Here is a 19,441-nt window from a genome sequence, read left to right on the forward strand (position 1 = left end):
TGCAAATTTGATGCCCTCAGCTCTGGCTTAAACAATGACTGCGAATGGCTGGCTAAATACAGAAGCAGCTTCCCCTCCCTTGGTGTTCACACCTCCAGATCAGCTGCTGGTAGTAAGCCTCACCCTTGCTGACTGAGCTAACCTTGTTATCCCCACCCTTGCTCTGGCTTATTTATACCTGGCCCTGCGGATTTCCAAGACCAGCATCTGATGAAGTGAGTCTGTGCTCACGAAAGCTCATGCTCAAAACTTCTCTGTTAGTCTGTAAGGTGCCACAGGACCCTTCGTTGCTGTTACAGATCCAGACTAACACGGCCACCGCTCTGATACAATAAGCAGTGTTTCCCAAAGTGTGGCATGTGTACCACTGGTGGTAAGTGAAAGGATTTCAAAGGGCACGCGACAGAAAATAAATTACTAAAAATCAGGAGACAAACACTGGGATAGCACTGGGAGAGGGAGTATGCTGATAAGGCTGAAGTCCCGAAAGGGGTACGCAATGTTTTCAGTTTGGGAAACACTGAATAATGTGGTGTATCTAGGCACAGAGCCTTCAGCTCTTAGAAAACTCCAACTAGTATAGAACATTTCAGTGCATTGTATCAGCAACAGAGGCAAGCGTGAGCACATCACACCTGTCCCCAGCTCTCTACCGTGGCTTCTTAGAAACTATCGAGTTCAAGATCTCAGATCTTTTCTTCAAGGCACTCCTTGACCATGGGCGGCAGGTATAAGAGGCAGGGGAAGGCAACTGCCAGCCTGGCCTTGCCCACACTCCACCCCTCCCCTGTCCTCAGTCGGCAGTCTCTTGGGGCTATCTGGGTGTCAACCCGTGGATGCTGGGCCTCGCTGTCAGCCCTCCTGGGGCTGGGGAGGCTGGGGCTAGGTATTGCCCATGTTCCAGGGTTGGGGGACTACTGGCTACACACATTCCCTATGCCCTGGGGGAAGGCTGGGGCCACGCACCACCAGGTCTCCCTCCTTCCTGTGCTCTGGCTGGGGTCTGAGAAATCTGGGTCCACACACCACTTGCCCAGCCTCCCCCACTTGCTCCAGCCAGAGCCAGGCAAAGCTGGGGAACATTCCACCTGGTGTTCCCCCCTTCCCCATCCCTCTGCTCCAGCTAGGGCTTAGATTCTCCCCCTGCCAATTTCTATGGCCTCTCCCCAAGATATCTAAAAGACTGTCTAAACCTACGGGAAGAAGAAAAACATGTCTTTTAACTTTACTTCTCTAGCACAATAGAATTTCTCCAAAAAGGGTAAAGTTTGTCTGTTCAAGAGACAGTTAGGCAGTCACTTCACCTCTTTGCGATGCTATTTCTGTCATATGAGAAATACAAACATAGAAAGCCATGCTTTAAGCAGCAAATGGAAAATTTCCTAACCAGGAATTTCCCCTATTTGTTAAGATCCCTGCTGCTACACATTCTAGTCCTCTCTGTGGAGGACCACACAATCTATAAAAGATTAAAATATAAATTATAAATCAATGTGTATACTCACAGCAGTTCAAAGTAAACTTCAGTTTCTTAAAACTATTTACACTTCTATGTCCCCCTTATAAAACTGCACTTTAATAGTCTTGTACAGTGTTCTAAAGATCAAGTCTTTGGTAGTGGTGGTGAATGGGGGAGGTTGATCTGTCCTCCAGGCATGTTCACACATCCGTTGAGTTTGTGCATGTAATTCCAGGCATGGGACCTCACTTCCTCGTAGAGTACCAGCAAGAGCCAGGTCCCCTCTTCACTGGGTTGTAAAATATTGAAAATGAACCAAATTCCTGCTGAGAAATCCTTTTGGAATTTCCACTAGTTAGGTTATGGGAGTTTGATGAGTTTAAAACAGTTCCAGATGTTTGAAAGCTTTTGAGCCAAACTTAGTTTCCCCTCTCAAAAAATAGTTTTTTGTTCTGCGCTGATCACTGGTGCTTTGTTGCTGCCAAATTTTTGTTCTGACATCCTGTTTTCAAAATCACTGCAGGTTGGTCCACTTAGTCATTAATTAAATTGCATTGGTGCCACTGATAAATGCATCTTTAGTCAATTTCCCATGAGAAATTTTGCTGGAGATAAGACTAGTGGTGTTGACTGATGTCAGGAGTGCTTTATACATGGCCACTAATTTTTACAGAACTTTTTATAGTTTGCAGTCAGTGGTGGATTATTCAATGGGCTTACAGGGCCCATACCCAGGAGCCCCGGCCTATTGTGGTCTCTGGAAAAATGGGCAACCCATCAGAAATCTGGGGTTCGGGTAGAAGGCAGAACATAGGGGAGCCCCAGTGCCTCATCCTGGGTCCCTGACAGAGGCACAAGATGGGTGGGGTGGGGAAAACCGTAGTACCCTGACACTGGTTCAGGGCAGAAGCACAGGGTGACAGTTGGAAGCACAAGCATCCAGTGCCTGGCTGTGGCTCCAGGACTGCAGATTTCCCTCGCTGCCTTGGCCTCAGTGCTGGAGAAGCTCTCTCTGCAGTGGCTCCAGGGCTGTGGTGGGAAACAGAGCTTCTCTGGTTCTGGGTCTGCGGTGCTGTGGCGGTGGTGCGGCACAAAGGAGAACATAAGAACGGCCTTACTGGGTCGGCTCAAAGGCCCAGATAGCCCAATATCCTGTTTTCCAAGAGCGGCCATTGTAGCGAACAGGTAATCATCAAGTGATCCCTCCCTTCTCTCCCATTCCCAACCTTGGCAAACAGCGGCTAGGGACACCAGCACTGCCAGCCTGGCAAATAGCCACTGATGAATCTAACCTCCATGAATTTATCAAGGTGGTTTTTTTTTTTTTTTGGACCTCTGTTAGTCTTGGCTTTCACAATATCCTCTGGCAAGTATTCTTCAGGTTAACTGTGCAATGTGTGAAGAAATACTTCCTTTTGTTTGTTTTAAGCTTGCTGCCTATTCATTTCATTTGGTGACCCTTAGTTCTTGTGTAATGGGAAGAGGTAAATAACTTTCCCTTATTTACTTTCTCCACACCAGTCATGATTGTATATACCTCTATTGTGTCCCTGCTTAGTCATCTCTTTTCTAACCTGAAAAGTTCCAATCTTATTGATCCCTCCTCATGGCAGCTGTTCCATCATTCTAGTCATCTTTGTTGCCCTTTGCTAAATCTTTTCCAGTCCCAATATCTCTTTTTGCAGATGAGGTAACCACGTCTGCATATGGTATTCAAGATGCAGGTGTACCATGGATTTATATGGAGGCAATTGATAATTTCTGTCTTATTCTGTGTCCCTTTCTTAATGATTCCAACTTCGGCTTGCTTTTTTGACTGCTGCTGTATATTGAGTGGATGTCGTTGGAGAACTAGCCATAATGATACCAAGATCTCTCTTTTGAGTGGTGACAGCTAATTCAAATCTCATTGTTTTATACCTATAGTTGGGATTATATTTTCTCATATGCACCTCTTTGCACTTATCAACATTAAATTTCATCTGCCAATATGTTCACCACTCTCCTAGTTTTGTGAGATCCTTTTGTAGCTCTTTGCAGTCTGCTTTGGACTTAACTATCTTGAATAATTTTGCATAATCTTCAAATTTTGTCACCTCACTGATTACCCCTTTGTCCAGATCATTTATTAATATGTTGACTAGGATTGGTCCCAGTACAGGCTCCTGGGAGGCACCACTAGTTAGTTATTTACCTTCTGAAAGCTGATCATTTATTCCTACCCACTTTTCCCCCTATATTTTAAACAGTTACACATCCTTTTTTCCCCTATATTTTAAAGTTACAAATCCATGAGAGGACCTTCCATCAGATCCCTTGATAGCTTAAGAACCTTTAGTGAGGGACTTTTTTAATGGCTTTCTGAAAATCTAAGTACAGCATATCCACTGGATCCTTAATTCATGATTAATTTGGAATATTTAATTATGTTGTATAATTATATGTTAATGGTTTCAACAGTGATTTTATATAAAACAAAACGGAGTCAGTCACCTTTGGCTCCATCTTGGGCTTTCTCTTCTCCCTGTCGAACATTCAGAGATTGTTGGAGACCTGGTTCTATCCAGATTTTCCCGCCTTGGTGAGCAGTCAACTCATCTCAGGTTTGCCACCAAGAAGTCTATATAAAACCGTGAGTGATGTCAGTCACTGCTGTGCATCCTAGAGCAGTGGTTTTCAGCCAGTGTGCCATGATAACTGTCCAAGTGTGCTGGGAAATTTCATCAATTTCCCCTTGCTGTGGCTCTTTGTAGAGCTGCTGTAAGGGGACATGCCAAGCCCGCAGGACTCCAGTCACACTGGGAGGCAGCTGAAATGCTGCTTCCTGGCCTGAAAGAGCTGTGGCAAAGGGGAAGGAGGGAGGGCGGGAGCTTGCTGCAGCTGGGATGCAGTTTAAATGCTGTGTCCTGGCTCCAACGGGCTGGTGGGGAGGGGAGCCAGCTCTCAGAGGTTACTCATTTACTCAACATCCCTAGCCTGGCGTTGAGCAGATTTTGACAATGTGTCTGTGCTCGCTGTCTAAGAGGGTGTGTTCTGCAGTGGATCTGAAACATGAAAGTATTTGATCCTTGTTTAGCTTGTTGGGTGCACTCCTGTTGCAAACCTCTCTAGTAAGACTAACTATAGTAAATGTAAGTACATGTGATGTTTATGAGCAATTGATTCAGCTAAAAAAGTAGGTGTTCTGTGCACTTGTTTGTCTCACTGAAGTGTGCCGTGTTACTGGAAAGGTGGGAACCACTGCCCTAGAGGCAGCAAGAGTGTAGGTCTTCTTTCTAGCTCATCAAGGGTCATCATCAGTGCCTGTAAGGAGAAAGAGGAAGAGACGTCCCATCCATTAGCCATCACCAGAACACCATCTACTCACTTGCATCCCTGGCTCATCTGCAGCTTTCTTCTTTCCCTGAACAATATTGAGGGACTCCTCAGCAGTCCTCCCTAAAGGCTCTGTGGTGCCCGCAGGTTGAAGGTTCTGAGTACCTTGAAAAAGGCCACCGTCGGTCACCAGATCAGGTCTTGGCATAGGGGTTTCCTGACCTTGACTTATCTTACACGGGCAACGTTTATCAAGCTGTGTCTGTGCTTCAAGCACACTGAATAAACCACTGTGTCACTATTTTCGTTGTTGTCTTAGTTGCTTACATGTTACCTTTCTACCCCAAATTCCCTGATCTTATAGCATTCCCTGATACACGTTATCTTGGTTTACATTATACAATGTCTCCTCTTTATGTAGGGAAGGGAAGAGGGTCTAGAACACTGAAGTATATCATAGGTGACAGACCCTGGATGAGGGGAATGAGGCTGTAATCTTCAGCACAGAAATATCAGTCAAGTACCTCCCATCCCTACATCTTATTAATATCCATGCGTTTCTTCTCTTTTGCAGTTTTCTGTTCTGTCGCCCCTTGTCCACATGCTTGTTGACCCCCTCAGAGAATTCTAGTAGATTGATAAGGCATGATTTCCTTTTACAAAAACCATGTTGACTCTTCTCCAACAAATTATATTAATCAATGTGCGTGACAGTTCTGTTCTTCCCTATGTTTTCAACCAGTTGTCTGGTAATGAAGGAGAGAGTGGAGGGGGTGAATGGGTCATGACTGTGAGTGAAACAGGGACAGAGCTACAATAGAAGGGGTGGAACAAAAGGGGGCTGCAGAGGGAGGGGAAGAATAGGGTGGAGCTGCAGGCAGAAGGGGTGATGCAGGGCCACAGTCCCACAGCTGCCCCCCTACTTGTTTTAGGCCAAGATCCCCTAGACCTTAATCTGCCTCCATCCATACTGCTCCTTCCACCTCCCTATTGGCTCTGTGAGTAATGTGGACTCTGAGTATCGTGTTCAAAATCAAAAGTCCTATGATATTCTGGGAATGTTTCAGAGGTAAACTGAGGGTCATAATCAGACATGAGGACTTCAGGAACTCTGTGACTTGCAAATATTGACTTAGTTTTTGGAAAACCTTTGCAGATGAAGTCTGCATACATAAAGCCAAGTCAATTTATCTGGAGGAATAATCAACTACAATAATGTATATGTGTCCTTTCCAGAAAAAAAAATCTGTGATTACTCATTACCAAAGCCTGTCAGATAGCTTTGCAAAAAGCAAAGGTTCCGGCAATTTTTTCCTCTTGTTACATATCCTCTTCTATTGTCCAAATTTACCTGTTCAGGCTGGGCCACCATATAGATTGCTGTGCTGGTGCCCGCCACTTGTTTATGCTTTGGTGTCCTTTCTGGATTGTGGAGAGTACCTCTTTGTGAAGTACTGTAGGGATCAGAATGACCTATTATTTGAGCATCAGGCCCTTAGCCATGTGAAAGTCATTTCAGTCTTGTCAATACGCTAATAGATCTATTGGAAGTTGATTACTTTAACTCCACTCCCTTTCCCAATGTTGAATCATTTTCTGGCAAGTCTGAGTCTTTAGTTGTTCATCTCTGATTTGGTGGAGTCAGCTGGCAGACACTGGAACTGGTGCCAGAAGAAGGTCTATGTAGACTTTAACAGCAACGAAGGGTCCTGTGGCACCTTATAGACTAACAGAAAAGTCTTGAGCATGAGCTTTCGTGGCACAGACTCGCTTCATCAGATGCTGGCATCTGATGAAGCGAGTCTGTGCTCACGAAAGCTCATGCTCAAAACTTTTCTGTTAGTCTATAAGGTGCCACAGGACCCTTCGTTGCTGTTACAGATCCAGACTAACACGGCTACCCCTCCGATATGTAGACTTTGACATTTTTCTCTCAAACCTTTTCTGTTGGCAGCTACTCAACAAAGACTCTAGATCAGTGTTTCCCGACCTGTGGGTTGGGACCCAAACATGGGTCATGATTACATTTCAAAAGGTTGACCGCTGAGCTGGGCAGGGCAGCTCCACAGGTGGTTATTAAGAAGCCATTCACACTCCTGAAGTGGTTCTCAACTTCTTAATTGGATTAACAGCTGTCAGGCAATTAGGACAATCAATTACATTGAGAACCATTTCAGCTGCAGGACAGACAACTGCATACCTGAGGAACAGCTCCCAGCTCAGGTTAGGTAGGGGCCTGAGTGGGAGGGAGGGCAGGCAGAGCTCATCAGGGTTGGGGTTCCTGTGGCTGGCACTGGTGGCCAGGGCTCTGCCCCAGCAGGCTTCCAGCCATGGTGGGGGGGATCTCCGCCCCTGGCCCCAAAGGGTTTCTTGCAGCTGGTGCTGCTGGCTGGAGCTCCACGCCCCAGCTGCGGGGTGTTGCTGTGCCTCCCCTAGCTTCCTCCAGTTTGTGAGTGACTCCTAGGCCCTGAGTGAGACACCCTTAGCCCCCTGCAGCCCCTGAGTGACTTCTAGCCCCTGACTGTGACTCCCCAGGCCTCTGATTGTGGAGTTTAAGCTGGGGGCAGCGGTTTGGGGATGAGTGTCTTTCCACCACCACAGCTCTGACTATCTAGTAGTGTTATCTTATCAATGCATTTCCCCTTTTCTATGAAATAACTGCTATGAATGTATACACATGAGGGGGCACAACTTTATATTCTTGCCTCAGGTGCAAAATTAGCTAGTTATGGCTCTGCTCCTCCCTTCTCCCCACCACTGTTTTTGAATTGTCTTGGGTCACCAAGTCTTCCTGAATTGTCAGAATGGGTCCCTGTCTGGAGAAGGTTGGGAACAGCTGTTCTAGCTCGTGCCTACCTCTGTGAGTGCTTTCCTGGGTATGTTGGAAGAAAATCACATTAGCCATTGTCAAAATCTTTGAATCCTAGGTTAAAGGTCATCCAGTTGTTCTGACCCCAGCAGTGCAACTAAGGGCCTGTGGTCTGTTTCTGTGCTAAAATTCAAGTGGCTGAGAGATCCACAGGGCTGTGCACTGGCCCACATGACGGCTTGAGCTTCCTTTTGCCTTTTTGTTGGCTGTTGCTTCTTTTCTGTGAGGCTTTTTGGCATGAAGGCAACTGCTCTTTGGTTTCCTTTTGCCTGCTTTTAGGTCAGCACTGCTCCTAACCCGGGGGCTGCAGCCAAATAGCAAGAAGAGCCATTTTTTTCAAATTCAGTTACAAAATCAATCCTTTAAGGGCCGCAGTGCGTGTGAATACAAGATGGCCCTTAATGAATAACGTCAAGCTGGACTTTCTTGTCATCCCTATTCTAAGAACAGTGAGCGCGCAATGATTTGTACCAGTTAAACAATGATTTGTACCAGTTAGAAAGTGGTTACCCCCATCTCCAGGCTTTACCTCCTTCAGCCCCCATATCCACCCTCCCCAAACCACTCCCCACCCCAGACTTAACCCCCAAACCATCCCCCTCCCTCCCCAGGATGTACCTGCCTGTGATGCCTGCCTCTCCCGATGCTCCCCCTGCTGCCTGGGTGCTTGTTTTGAAGCACGGGTGTCCAGCCTTTTGGCTTGCCTGGGCCACATTGAGTGAAGAGGAATTGTCTTGGGCCGCATATAAAATATATAATGTAGGTAATGTATATGAATCACGTAATAATGTTAAACGTTTACGATCTTGTGGGGCCGCATTACTAGCTGTCCAGGGCCGCGGGTTGGACACGCCTGTTTTAAAGGAAGTGAACGATTTCACCTGGGAGAAGCTGAAAGCTCAGGGTGAGGGGCAGACACCCTGCAGTGCTCTGAGGCAGAAGGGAGTCACTGTGCTGGGTGTGCACCTGGGCTTGACACAGCTATAGCAAGCCGTGAAGTTCAGCCCTGCTTGCTTTGGTTTGAGGGTGGCAGGAGGCTCGAGCAGCCCTTTGCATTGGACAGCAGCTCCTGCGTGACTGGGAGGCAGAGTCCTCATGCCCCTCTTCTGCTGGCTAGCAGCTGCCCAGCCTTCTTCTCCGCTTCCCTAGGGCAGCTCTGGCTGGGCAGGCTCAGCTGCCCTGCCCCCCCAGCTCTCCTGCACACAGCACACAGGCGGCTCCCTGCCTTGCTGGCTTTCCTTTCCTGCGCTCCCTGCTGCCACTGACTGCACTTGAGGCTCTGGAGGCTGCCGCCACTTAAACAAAAAGCCCTAAAAGCCCGTTTTAACAGCAGGCTTTGTTTAAGCGGTGGCAGCCTCCAGAGCCACAAGCAGAGTCAGCAGCAGTAGCACTCAGAGCTGCAAGTGGCTCCTTACAGAGCCGCATGCGGCTTCGGAGCTGCAGATTGCTGACGCTGTTCTAACCCATACAAACTTATGACAGATACACCAGAGTTGTCAGCAGGAGGAATGAACCTGCAACCTTAGGAGCTAAAGCCCTCTGCTTTACTACATGAGCTAAAAGCCAGCAGCATCTCAGCCAAGGTTATAGAGCAGAGACTTCACTCTCCTTTGTCAGTGTTCCCAGTGCCTCTGGGGTTACATGAAGATAGCATTGCTGCTGCAATTGTTGGATAGTTTACTAAATGTTGTGCCAAAACAGGAGAAGATGCCTATAGTTCTTTTATTTTATTACATGTGTTTTGTGGTGGCTACCCCAAACCCAAGTATTTTGACCATTAAGGAGATCTTTTAAGAGCTTTGTTAGATGAGCTACATCAGTTAAGAATTTTCTAAATGACTAATCATGCCCAGGAATCTTTTCACAGTAAAAACGTCTTAGTGTTCAGGTAAGGCGAATAATGTCTTTGGTTTAAGCAGCTGAATTCCATTAGCTAATGCTGTGTCAGACGAACTTTATCTGCTTCTTTCTGCGTTCACATTTCTCATTTCAGAGTGAGGCCAGCTTGAGGAAAGCATCTCATAATTGCATGTAGTCAGTCATCAGGTTCATTTTTATCCATCAGCTACTCGCCCACCACATGCATGGCAAAGGATGCCAGGCAAACCTGACATGATTTGTGAAATTTTCTTTTGGAACTGTTTTAGTGCTAAAGATATGCCACAGGGAAGATGACTGACACAGTACCTTCTGAAAGGGGTGATGAATGTATTAATTCTTAAGCAAGAGAGCTTTGTAAAATTCAAGACACTTATGACCTGCAATGATAAAAGTCTCAGCTGTTTGCCCTTGTTCCTAAGCATCTCCTTTTAAATTGGCCCTTGCATGCATAATATTCTGTTGGTCTATGAAACAGCTTCTCTGATTTCAAAGTATTGTTTTCTTCATCAGCGAGTGGTAAGACCCTATAGGACAGTATAATCATCCCTTGCATATATCAGGGCATTTATCTGATAAACTGCTTCCTCTGTTACACCAAAAGCCATTTAGAGTTGCTTAAATCTATTGGTCCAGCAAAGCCAGCTGTCTGAGTTCCATGGGCAGTGGGTATAATAGGGTGGGGAAACTAAGCCTTCCTTAACCCAAGGCTTGGGCCTGCCCATGCTCTGCTTGGCCCCTCGTCAGCTGGAGCACAGCTCCAACCAGAGGTCATCAAGTGGCTGGAGTTGGGATGACCCTGTGCTGGACCTGGGGTCAGCTGGCCCCCCAGCACTGGAGCAGAGCTGGAGGCTAGTGGGCAACCCAGTGCTACTGTTGGCTAGCAGCTTGGGGTGGTTCAGCTGGAGTTCTTCCAAAGACGGTGGCGGGAGGAGCAGTGCTAGGGGCTCTGGTGGACAAGAGGTGGTGGGGATGGATCCTTTTGTGGAAAGGGTAGGGCCATGTTGCTTGCCTCCCTGAAATGGGGGAAGTGGCTCATGTGCCACCCAAGCTGATTTTCCAAAATCGTATTTCTCTAACATAGCCGTTTATGTTCTAGGTTTTACTGCTGCACTGAAATAGGACTCAGCCTTCTTAGCTCTCCTCCCTGATTTTCCATCTTCCACAGTCTCACCACTCTGGCAGGTGGATGAGTGTGTGAGGGAGGATCTTTCTTTCTCTCCTTCTTTAAAGAGAATGATTCACAAACTCCTGACACCATGGAGTGTGAGGCTAGGAATGCAGAAAGTCATGCTTTATATGGCAAATACAGAACACCTAGCCAAGAGATTCCCCCATTTATTAAGATCTTTGCTGCAACACTTGGGCTTGTTTAGTTTGGAAAAAAGAAGATTGAGGGGGGATATGATAGCGGTTTTCAGGTACCTAAAAGGGTGTCATAAGGAGGAGGGAGAAAACTTCTTCTTCTTGGCCTCTGAGGATAGAACAAGAGGCAATGGACTTAAACTGCAGCAAGGGAGGTTTAGGTTGGACATTAGGAAAAAGTTCCTATCAGGGTGGTCACACACTGGAATAAATTGCCTAGGGAGGTTGTAGAATCTCCATCTCTGGAGATATTTAAGAACAGGTTGGATAAATGTCTGTCAGGGATGGTCTAGACAGTACTTGGTCCTGCCATGAGGGCAGGGGGCTGGACTCGATGACCTCTCAAGGTCCCTCTCAGTCCTGGTATTCTATGATTCTAACACAACCACTTTAGTAACTGGGGAGGACCAGGAACTCTGTAGTCACTCCACAGTTTCCTCATCTGTAAAGCAGGGATAATAATACTTTGATATTTAGCTCCTCTTTAAAGAGTTTCAGGAATTATGGATGAAAAGCATTTTGTAACCCCGAGACGTTGAGCATCTCTCTGTCCTAGGTGGATATCACAGCTCATGTGTTCGGGAGCTAGAGCCTTTCTTGTGCAACATGCACAAAGATGGGAGCACAAGCTTAGTATTGAGATGTCTGCATCCATTCCATTTGTACATACAGTTGCAACATGCATAAGCATATGCATTTTTATTTGCAGGTCTGTGCCTTTATAATCTGCTCTTTTAGTCTCATGAGTCATTTTTCCTAAGAGTAAGTAAGCACTTATGGCATCAACTTTAGCTACCTTTCCTCCCACTGTTGTGCTGCTTGATTGCTGCCTAGTTGTGACTGCACTTCTGTGAAGCTGCATGTGTGTAAGTTTTTGGAGAACTATGGTATGAATTTTGCTCTGTAAACTGAAACGTGAGAGAAAAGAAAGTCTTTGTGAGGAGAAGACTAATCTACAGTTAGGCAGGTACATTTGAACTCAAAAAGTTGAGGAAGGGGAGTTTTATTTAAAGATATTCTTTAAATACGTTGTATTTGATCTTTTTTTTAAAGTGCCCCTTTTGCAAAAACAAAAAAAAATTACAAGTACCCCCAGTACCCACTATTTTCAGACACACAATTTTTTTCTACCGTTGCAACACATTTGTTTAAACAACTTAATTGTAACTGGCTGGTTGGAAGAAATTGCCTATAGGCAATAAACTTGCCATTGTACTTATGATTGTTCAAAGGGGCTAAATAAAAACATTAGATTAATATGTCAATTTTTTTATTCATACAAATGTATATATTTTTATGCAAACATCTGTGAATAGTGACAGAGAGAGAGAATACAGACTAACACAGCTATCAAAACAAAAAAGCAGTCATGTAGCATTTTAAAGACTAACAAAATAATTTATTAGGTGATGAGATTTTGTGGGACAGACCCGCTTCGTCAGATCATAGCCTCACCAGAACAGACCCACTATGTAAAGCACAGAGGTCCAAAAATTGTTAGCAAGGTTTGCAAATCAGAAAAATCGCCATCAAGGTTGGCAAATCAGAAGAGCAGAGGGGCGGCAGGGGTGTGGGGTGGGGAAGTCAAGAGTTAAATAAAACAATATATGTAAAAGAGTCCTTATAATGGGCCAGGTAATACTTATTCCTGTAAGATCAACAGAGTCGCACAGCAGAGAAAAGCGGCAATTTCGAAGTGCCATGACTGGCAGCATGCTAATGAGGTGCTGAGTAGGCATTTCAGTGCCTCATTAGTAATCTTCAATCTGGCCATTAGCATGGCCATTTTGAAGTTTTTACTAAGTGTAGACAGAGTCTAGATGTGGCCTAACAGATTTACAGTAAACTCTCTCGTATCTGGCATTCTATAATGCAGAACTCTCAAATAGCCAGAAGGTTAACCATAACTATGTTTTAGTTACGTTTTCTGTAAGTACACTACTGTTGTTGGTAAATAAAGTACTCTGCATACACTTCTGTTTGTTTCTTTGTATCTAATCTTGTTTTTTCTTTAGTGTTAGGCATTGCTAGGTATACCTCTCTATTATCCAGGATATTTGAATATCTGGCAACCTCACGGTCCCAGGATTGCTGCATAAGAAAGCGTTTACTGTATTTGGATGTAAGCTTTCTTGGGAGAACTCACTTTGTCAGATGAAGTGGATTTTTACCCACAAAAGCTTATGCCCAAATAAATCTGTTAGTCTTTAAGGTGCTCCAAGACTCCTCATTGTTTTTGCAGATACTGATTAACATGGCTACCCCTTTGAGACTTAATTTTTTTAAACAATGTGTGGTTGGGGCCTGACCAACCTGGCAGTATCGCTATAAATTAGGGTAATGGAATGGAAATTGTCCCATTTGACCCAGCTAATATCATATATGTAGTCTCAATCATAAACTCTCAGATTAATAGTAGCCTAAAATTTTCAGTTTAATGAGTGTCATTTATTATACCAATGGTATTACCGGTATTGAAATGGAATCTATATCTCTTGGTTGGAAAGACTACGCATTAATTTTTGGCACCAGGTGACATCATTTTGCAATAAAGGTCTGCTTTGATTCCAAGACATAACAAGACATAACAAAATGGGTTAATTGGCTGTTTTCTGTGAGATGCTTATAATAGGAAAAAGCCTGATCCTACAACCCTTGCTCAGACAAGTATCCTTTATTGACATGACAAAAAAGCAGTCCTGTAGCACTTTAAAGACTAACAAAATAATTTACTACGTGAGGAGCTTTTGTGGGGCAGACCCACTTCAGATCTGGATAATTCTGATGAATGATAACTGAGATGAAGAGGCTTTAACAGAAAGATAGAAAAAAAATGAAATAAAAACTGACAAATCAGCTAGATAGAACAGAAGGAGGCAAGGAAAAAAATACTTCCTGAAAGTGTCTAAGTTAAGTTAAGAGGGCTGCCTGGGATCACTACATGAGTACATTTATTCACATGGGTAATTCCACTGATTTCAATTAGATCAGTGGTTTTCAACCTGTGATCTGCAGATCCCAGGGGGTCTGCAGACTATGGCTAAGAGGTCTGTGAAAGGAGACTGTAAAAGTTGCAGGTACCAGAAAAGGCATTCTTTTTTTCAGATCAATCAAAAGTATGTGAATACCCCCATCTATAGGTCAAAACCCAGAGGTGTTGTCACAACAGTTGCCAACAGTTTAGTGCCTTTCACATGCTGTGTCGAATACCATGCCAAGCACATGCAATACGTATATCTGAATTCTATTCAGTCAGCTTTCAGCCTAAGACTTCTATGGTAGGGGTCCACAGACCACAGTCTGAATTTCTAATGGGACCTGCAGCTCTGTTTGAAATATTTTAGAAGTCCTCAAATGAAAAAAGGTTGAAAACCGCTGAGGAAGACTACTTGTGTAAGTAGGGGCTAGCTAGTTCCAAGGGTAAAGATTGTGGATAAGAGCCATAATCTTTATCTAAAACATTTAATAGATGTTAATTGTGCTACATCTTTTTGAGCTCTAGAAAATGTTTGCTTATCTTGTACTTCAGAGAAAACAGCTTACATTAGGTTTAATAATAGCAATTATCTCTCGCATTACAAGGGCCGCTTCCCTTCCTTTTCATGTTTGGAATTATCTCTGGCAAGATCCTTAACTTCCCCCACCCCTTATCCCCCTCCTTAGATTCTACTTATTTGATTTGTCAGTTTTTATTGCAATTTTTTGGACCTCTGTGCTATATAACTGGGTCTGGACTGGAAATTCTGTAGATCTGAAGAAGTGGGTCTGTCCCATGAAAGCTCATCACCTAATATATCATTTTATTAGTCTTTAAAGTGCTACATGACTGCTGTTTTGTTACATTAGGTTTACATTTAATTTACTGTAGTAATGATTTGAGGAGGCATTCCACTTTTTCTACTTCCGGTCATTAATCCAGGGTAAAATTAAAGCAGAAGGGAAAGGAAAATAAAGTTTTTTTTTAAACTTGAACACCAGTAATGGCTAGTATGAATAATTTAATAATAACTAGGGATAATTAAGACAGATAACCAAGTTGTTCAGCTCCTGCAGTAAATTTCAGCAGTGTTTGAAGAGCAATTTTATGTTAAAATACTATTTCATAGCATATCTAGGACAGGAAGTTTTACAGATCTTTTCTGAAAACATACCCATATTGACTGTAAGGCTACATCTACACTAGCACACTATGTCAAAGTAGCCTATATCAAAGTAAGAACATCGAAATAGGCTACTTCGACACATATCGTCTACACATCCTCCAGGGCTGGTGCCATCAACATTCAATGTCAAAGTAGCGATGGGGAACGTCGAAAGGAGCTGCTCCGGAAGGAAACGCGGAGCATCCACATACACAAGCGCTTCCCATCAAAAATAAGGGGCCAGGAAAGCTCGCGGACAGGGTCACAGGCTGGACTTTCCCTTCCGGGGCAACAGCAAGCTGCTCCATTAAAGGTCCCCTCCCAGACACACCTGACCTGCACAGCACAAGGTCTACAGAGCGCTAGCCACACTCTCGCAGACCGACACACAGCAGCCATGGACCCCCAGCAGCAGCACCTGGAAGCCTTCCATATAGTCACCCAGAGATCAAGCACCCTGCTAGGTGGTGCATGGGAGGCCGCCCAGCAGCTCCTGGCAGGGGGGCTTTCCTAGAGGGAAGACGGGGACGCCCCTGACCACCAGGATCCCCTCTTCCTCCCCAGCCGGGTGCTCCACCGCCTCTGGAGCTACCCCACCAGCTCCAAGTGGTGGGAGCATCTGGTCATGGGGGAGTGGGATGATGACCAGTGGCTGTGGAACTTCCGCATGTGCCGACAGACCTTCCTGGAGCTCTGCCAGTGGCTCACCCCTGCACTGAGGCACCAGGACACCCGGATGCAGTGCACCCTCCCCATCGAGAAGAGTGTCGCAATAGCCGTCTGGAAGCTGGTCACTCCAGCCAGCTACAGCTCCATGGGACACCAGTTTGGAGTGGGAAAGGCCATGGTCAGGGCCGTTGTCATGGAGGTAAGGTGGTCTGGGCACGAACCCGCTGGGGGGTGGGGGAGCCGAGGAGGGGACCGGGTGTGGGGCTGCGGAGTGAGGAGTGCCGGGGAGAGAGGGGCTGGGTGGGGGAGGGTAACCCGGGGAGGTGCCCAGGAGGGGGACCTAGTGGGAGGTGCCTGGGGCACCCTGCACGCCCTTATGGGCACTTGTGTTCTCTCCCCACAGGTGGTCCATGCTCTGAAGGCCATGCTGCTCCAGAGAGTCATCTGAGTCACGGACCTGGATGCAGCTGTCACCGGATTCACCGCCATGGGGTTCCCGAACTGCTTCAGGGCCCTGATGGGACCCACATTCCCATTTGCGCCACAGACCACAGCGGGGGAAGATACATCAACCAGAGGGGCTACCACTCCGTGGTCCTGCAGGCCATGGTGGACAGCCGGGGCCGCTTCCAGAATGTTTATGTGGGCTAGCCTAGCTGTACACATGACGCCCATGTCTTCTGGAACTCGGGCCTGTGCTGCCCATTGGAGGCGGGGACCTACACCCCCAGAGGGATCTCCCTCTGGGGGACACCACCGTGGCCCTCTGCCTTGCGGCAGACGTGTCCTACCCCTCCAGCCCTGGCTCATGCGCCCATACACGGGCCACCTAAATGCCAGCCAGGAGTGTTTCAACGCCCAGCTGAACCACGCCCGCCATGTGGTAGAGTGGACCTTTGGCCACCTGAAGGGCTGCTGGTGGTGCCTCCTTGTCTGCCTGGACATCGGCCTCCAGAACATCCCTCAGGTTGTGGGCGCATGCTGCACGCTCCTCAACTTTGTGGAGAGGAATGGGGATGCCTTCATCCAGGGGTGGGTGGTCAACGCCGGCATGGGCTTCCCCCCGATGGCCAACGTACCCAGTCGCCAGGCCCACCGTGAGGGGGTACGGGTCCGCGAGGCCCTGCAGGCCCAGTTTGATCAGGGAGACCCCTGAGCACCTCCCTGGCTTTCCCCAGAGGACCCCCCACTCTCCTCCCACACTGCCCGCACACCACCCCTCCACCCACACACCACCCCCCAACAAGCACGTCTCAGGTTCTGTGGAAAATAAAACTATGAATTATTGAAAACTGGTAACTGTGTAATGTTCACAACAAAAACTGCAACCAGTATACAAAGGAGGACAACTATATACAAGGGGAGCAACTATGCACAAGGGGGGCAACTGTATACAAATGGGGGACCAGCGGATAGCTCGGCCATTGGTCCATCAGTCTGGGGTGGGGGTGGGGGATGCGACTCCCAGAGTTATGGGGTGCGACTCACGGCGGGTACAGGTCACGACCCCCCCCTTGTCTGCAGTCCCCAGCGTGGCTGGCTGGGGGCTGGGAGGACTGGCAGATACAGCTGGGATGCCTCCACCGGCCGGTCTTCAGCCCCAGTGGACTCCGATCCTGGGGGGCTGGCAGATGGTATGGCGGGCAGCGAGGCAGGTGGGGAGGCGAGTGGTGAGGCAGGCAGTGTGGCAGGGGCCGAGGCTGGGGGGCATTGGGTGGAGCAGCGGAGAGGGCGGCAGGAAGGCAGTGGGGGGCAGGAGCCGAGCGATAGCCTACCAGAGTGACCCATCTATGTCCCAGAATACGCCCATGAACTCCTGCCATGCCGCCCAGCGCCAGGTGGACTCCTCCTGGTCGAACTGGAGTCTCTCCTTGGCCACCTCTGTCTGCCGCTGGAGAGCCGCCAGGAGCTGGGGGGATCCACAGGGGCCATCCCTTGGGTCCAGTGGTGGCGTGACCGTCCCGCTGACCTTCAGGATGTCCCTGGGCACTGGTGGTGGCTGGCCTCTGTTGGGCTCTTGGTGACCATGGACAGTGCCTGGCTGCCTGGGGCCTCGGATTGTGCAGCTGTGGAGAGGTAGAGAGGGAGGGGAAGGCTGTTAGTACTGTGTCCTGGCCATGGTCCATTCCCCCTGCCCCCCCCTTGGATACTGGGTCTCTGTCCCCATCAGTGGGTGTGGTGTCCCTGTTGGGTGTCCCCATTGCATGGTGCCCCCGGCCCCAGGGTTAGGGCACAGCGCTGCCCATGGGTGTGGGTGCTGACGGGCGCCGATGGCCGTGCCACCGTCCTGGGACCGTGCTGTGGCTGGGCAGTTGCAGGTCGGGGTCCTCTGGAGGTGTGTGGGGCTCCTGGTCATGTCTGGCACCCCCGTCCTGTGGCCCAGGGGTGTGTGCCCTGTGGGGTACATACCTGACCGTCCAGTGCCATGGTCGGGGGAACCCCGGTGGGCGGACGCCCAGCTGATGCTCTGGGCAGGGAGGTCTATTAGGAGCCCCCCCAACTGCTGGACCCTCCTCCACCATCCCGAGGGGTGGCTCCTTGGGTGGGGCCCAGGGTGCGGGGCTGGCCTCCAGCTCTGAGGCCTGCTGGGGCTTGTCGGCCATGGTGTCAAGAGTGGCTGGTGGGGAGGAGGTGTCCTGGGGGCCCACAATGGCTCTGAGCTCCCTGTAATAGGGGCAAGCGGCAGGGGTGGCCCCAGACCGTCTGGCTGAGTCCCGGGCCTGGGTGTACCCCTGCCGCAACTCCTCCACCTTACTCCGGATGTGGTCCAGAGTGCGAGCAGGGTGACCCCGGGTGGCCAGGCCCTCGGCCAGTTGGGTGAATGCTTCTGCGTTCCGTCACTTGCTCCCCATCACGTGGAGCACCTCCTTCTCGCCCCAGAGCCCCAGCAGGTCTCAGAGCTCAGTGTCTGACCAGGAGGGGCCTCGTCTCTTTTTGGCCCCCCCTTGGCTGCTGGGGGTGCCTGCGTCCCCTCGGGGGGAGAGCCCTGGGGGCGCTCTGGGGGCTGGCTGGCTGCTGTGGGTGGTGGATTCAGGGCCTCTGGAGGGCGTGCAGGGCTAGCACATGTGCATGCTGCTGCCTGCATGCTCTCAGCTTCTTGCCACAGGAAATCCAGGTCCGTGGCGCTTTAAAGGCTGCTGTGCGAGGGGACCTTAGAGCCCTGCAGAGGTTGGACAGAGCATCTCAACCCCTCAGCTGATGGCTGCCATGGAGGACCCCGCTATTTCGAGGTAGCGGGACGCGAATCATTTACACACACCCTTCTTCAACATTGAACGTTGAAATAGGGCTCTATTCCCATCTTCGGATAGGAATTGCAATTTCGATGTCTTGCCGCCTAACGTCGATTTCAACGTCGAAATAGCACACAACGCGAGTAGACGTGACGCGTACTATTTTGATGATGTGCCGGCTAGTGTAGACACACCCTAAGTGTGCCAAAATAGCACATGATCAAAGTGTTGTCACACTGCAATATACGGTGTGTAGGATCCCAATGTGCAAGGGATATTAAGCTATTTAATACAAGAACAATCCAAAGGAAATGTTGTTGCATCATAGAAATGTAGGGTTGGAGGGAGGGGAACCTTGAGAAGTCAAGTCCAGCCCCCTGTGCTGTGGTAGGACCAAGTAAACCTAAACCATCCCCGACAGATCTAGTAGCCCAATCTATTTTTTCATACTACAATGATGGGGAATCCGTAGCCTCCCTGGGTCATCTGTTCAAGTGCTTAACTGCCCTTA

This window comes from Carettochelys insculpta, chromosome 1 (genome assembly GCF_033958435.1).
Source record: "Carettochelys insculpta isolate YL-2023 chromosome 1, ASM3395843v1, whole genome shotgun sequence".
Lineage (NCBI taxonomy): Eukaryota > Metazoa > Chordata > Testudines > Carettochelyidae > Carettochelys > Carettochelys insculpta.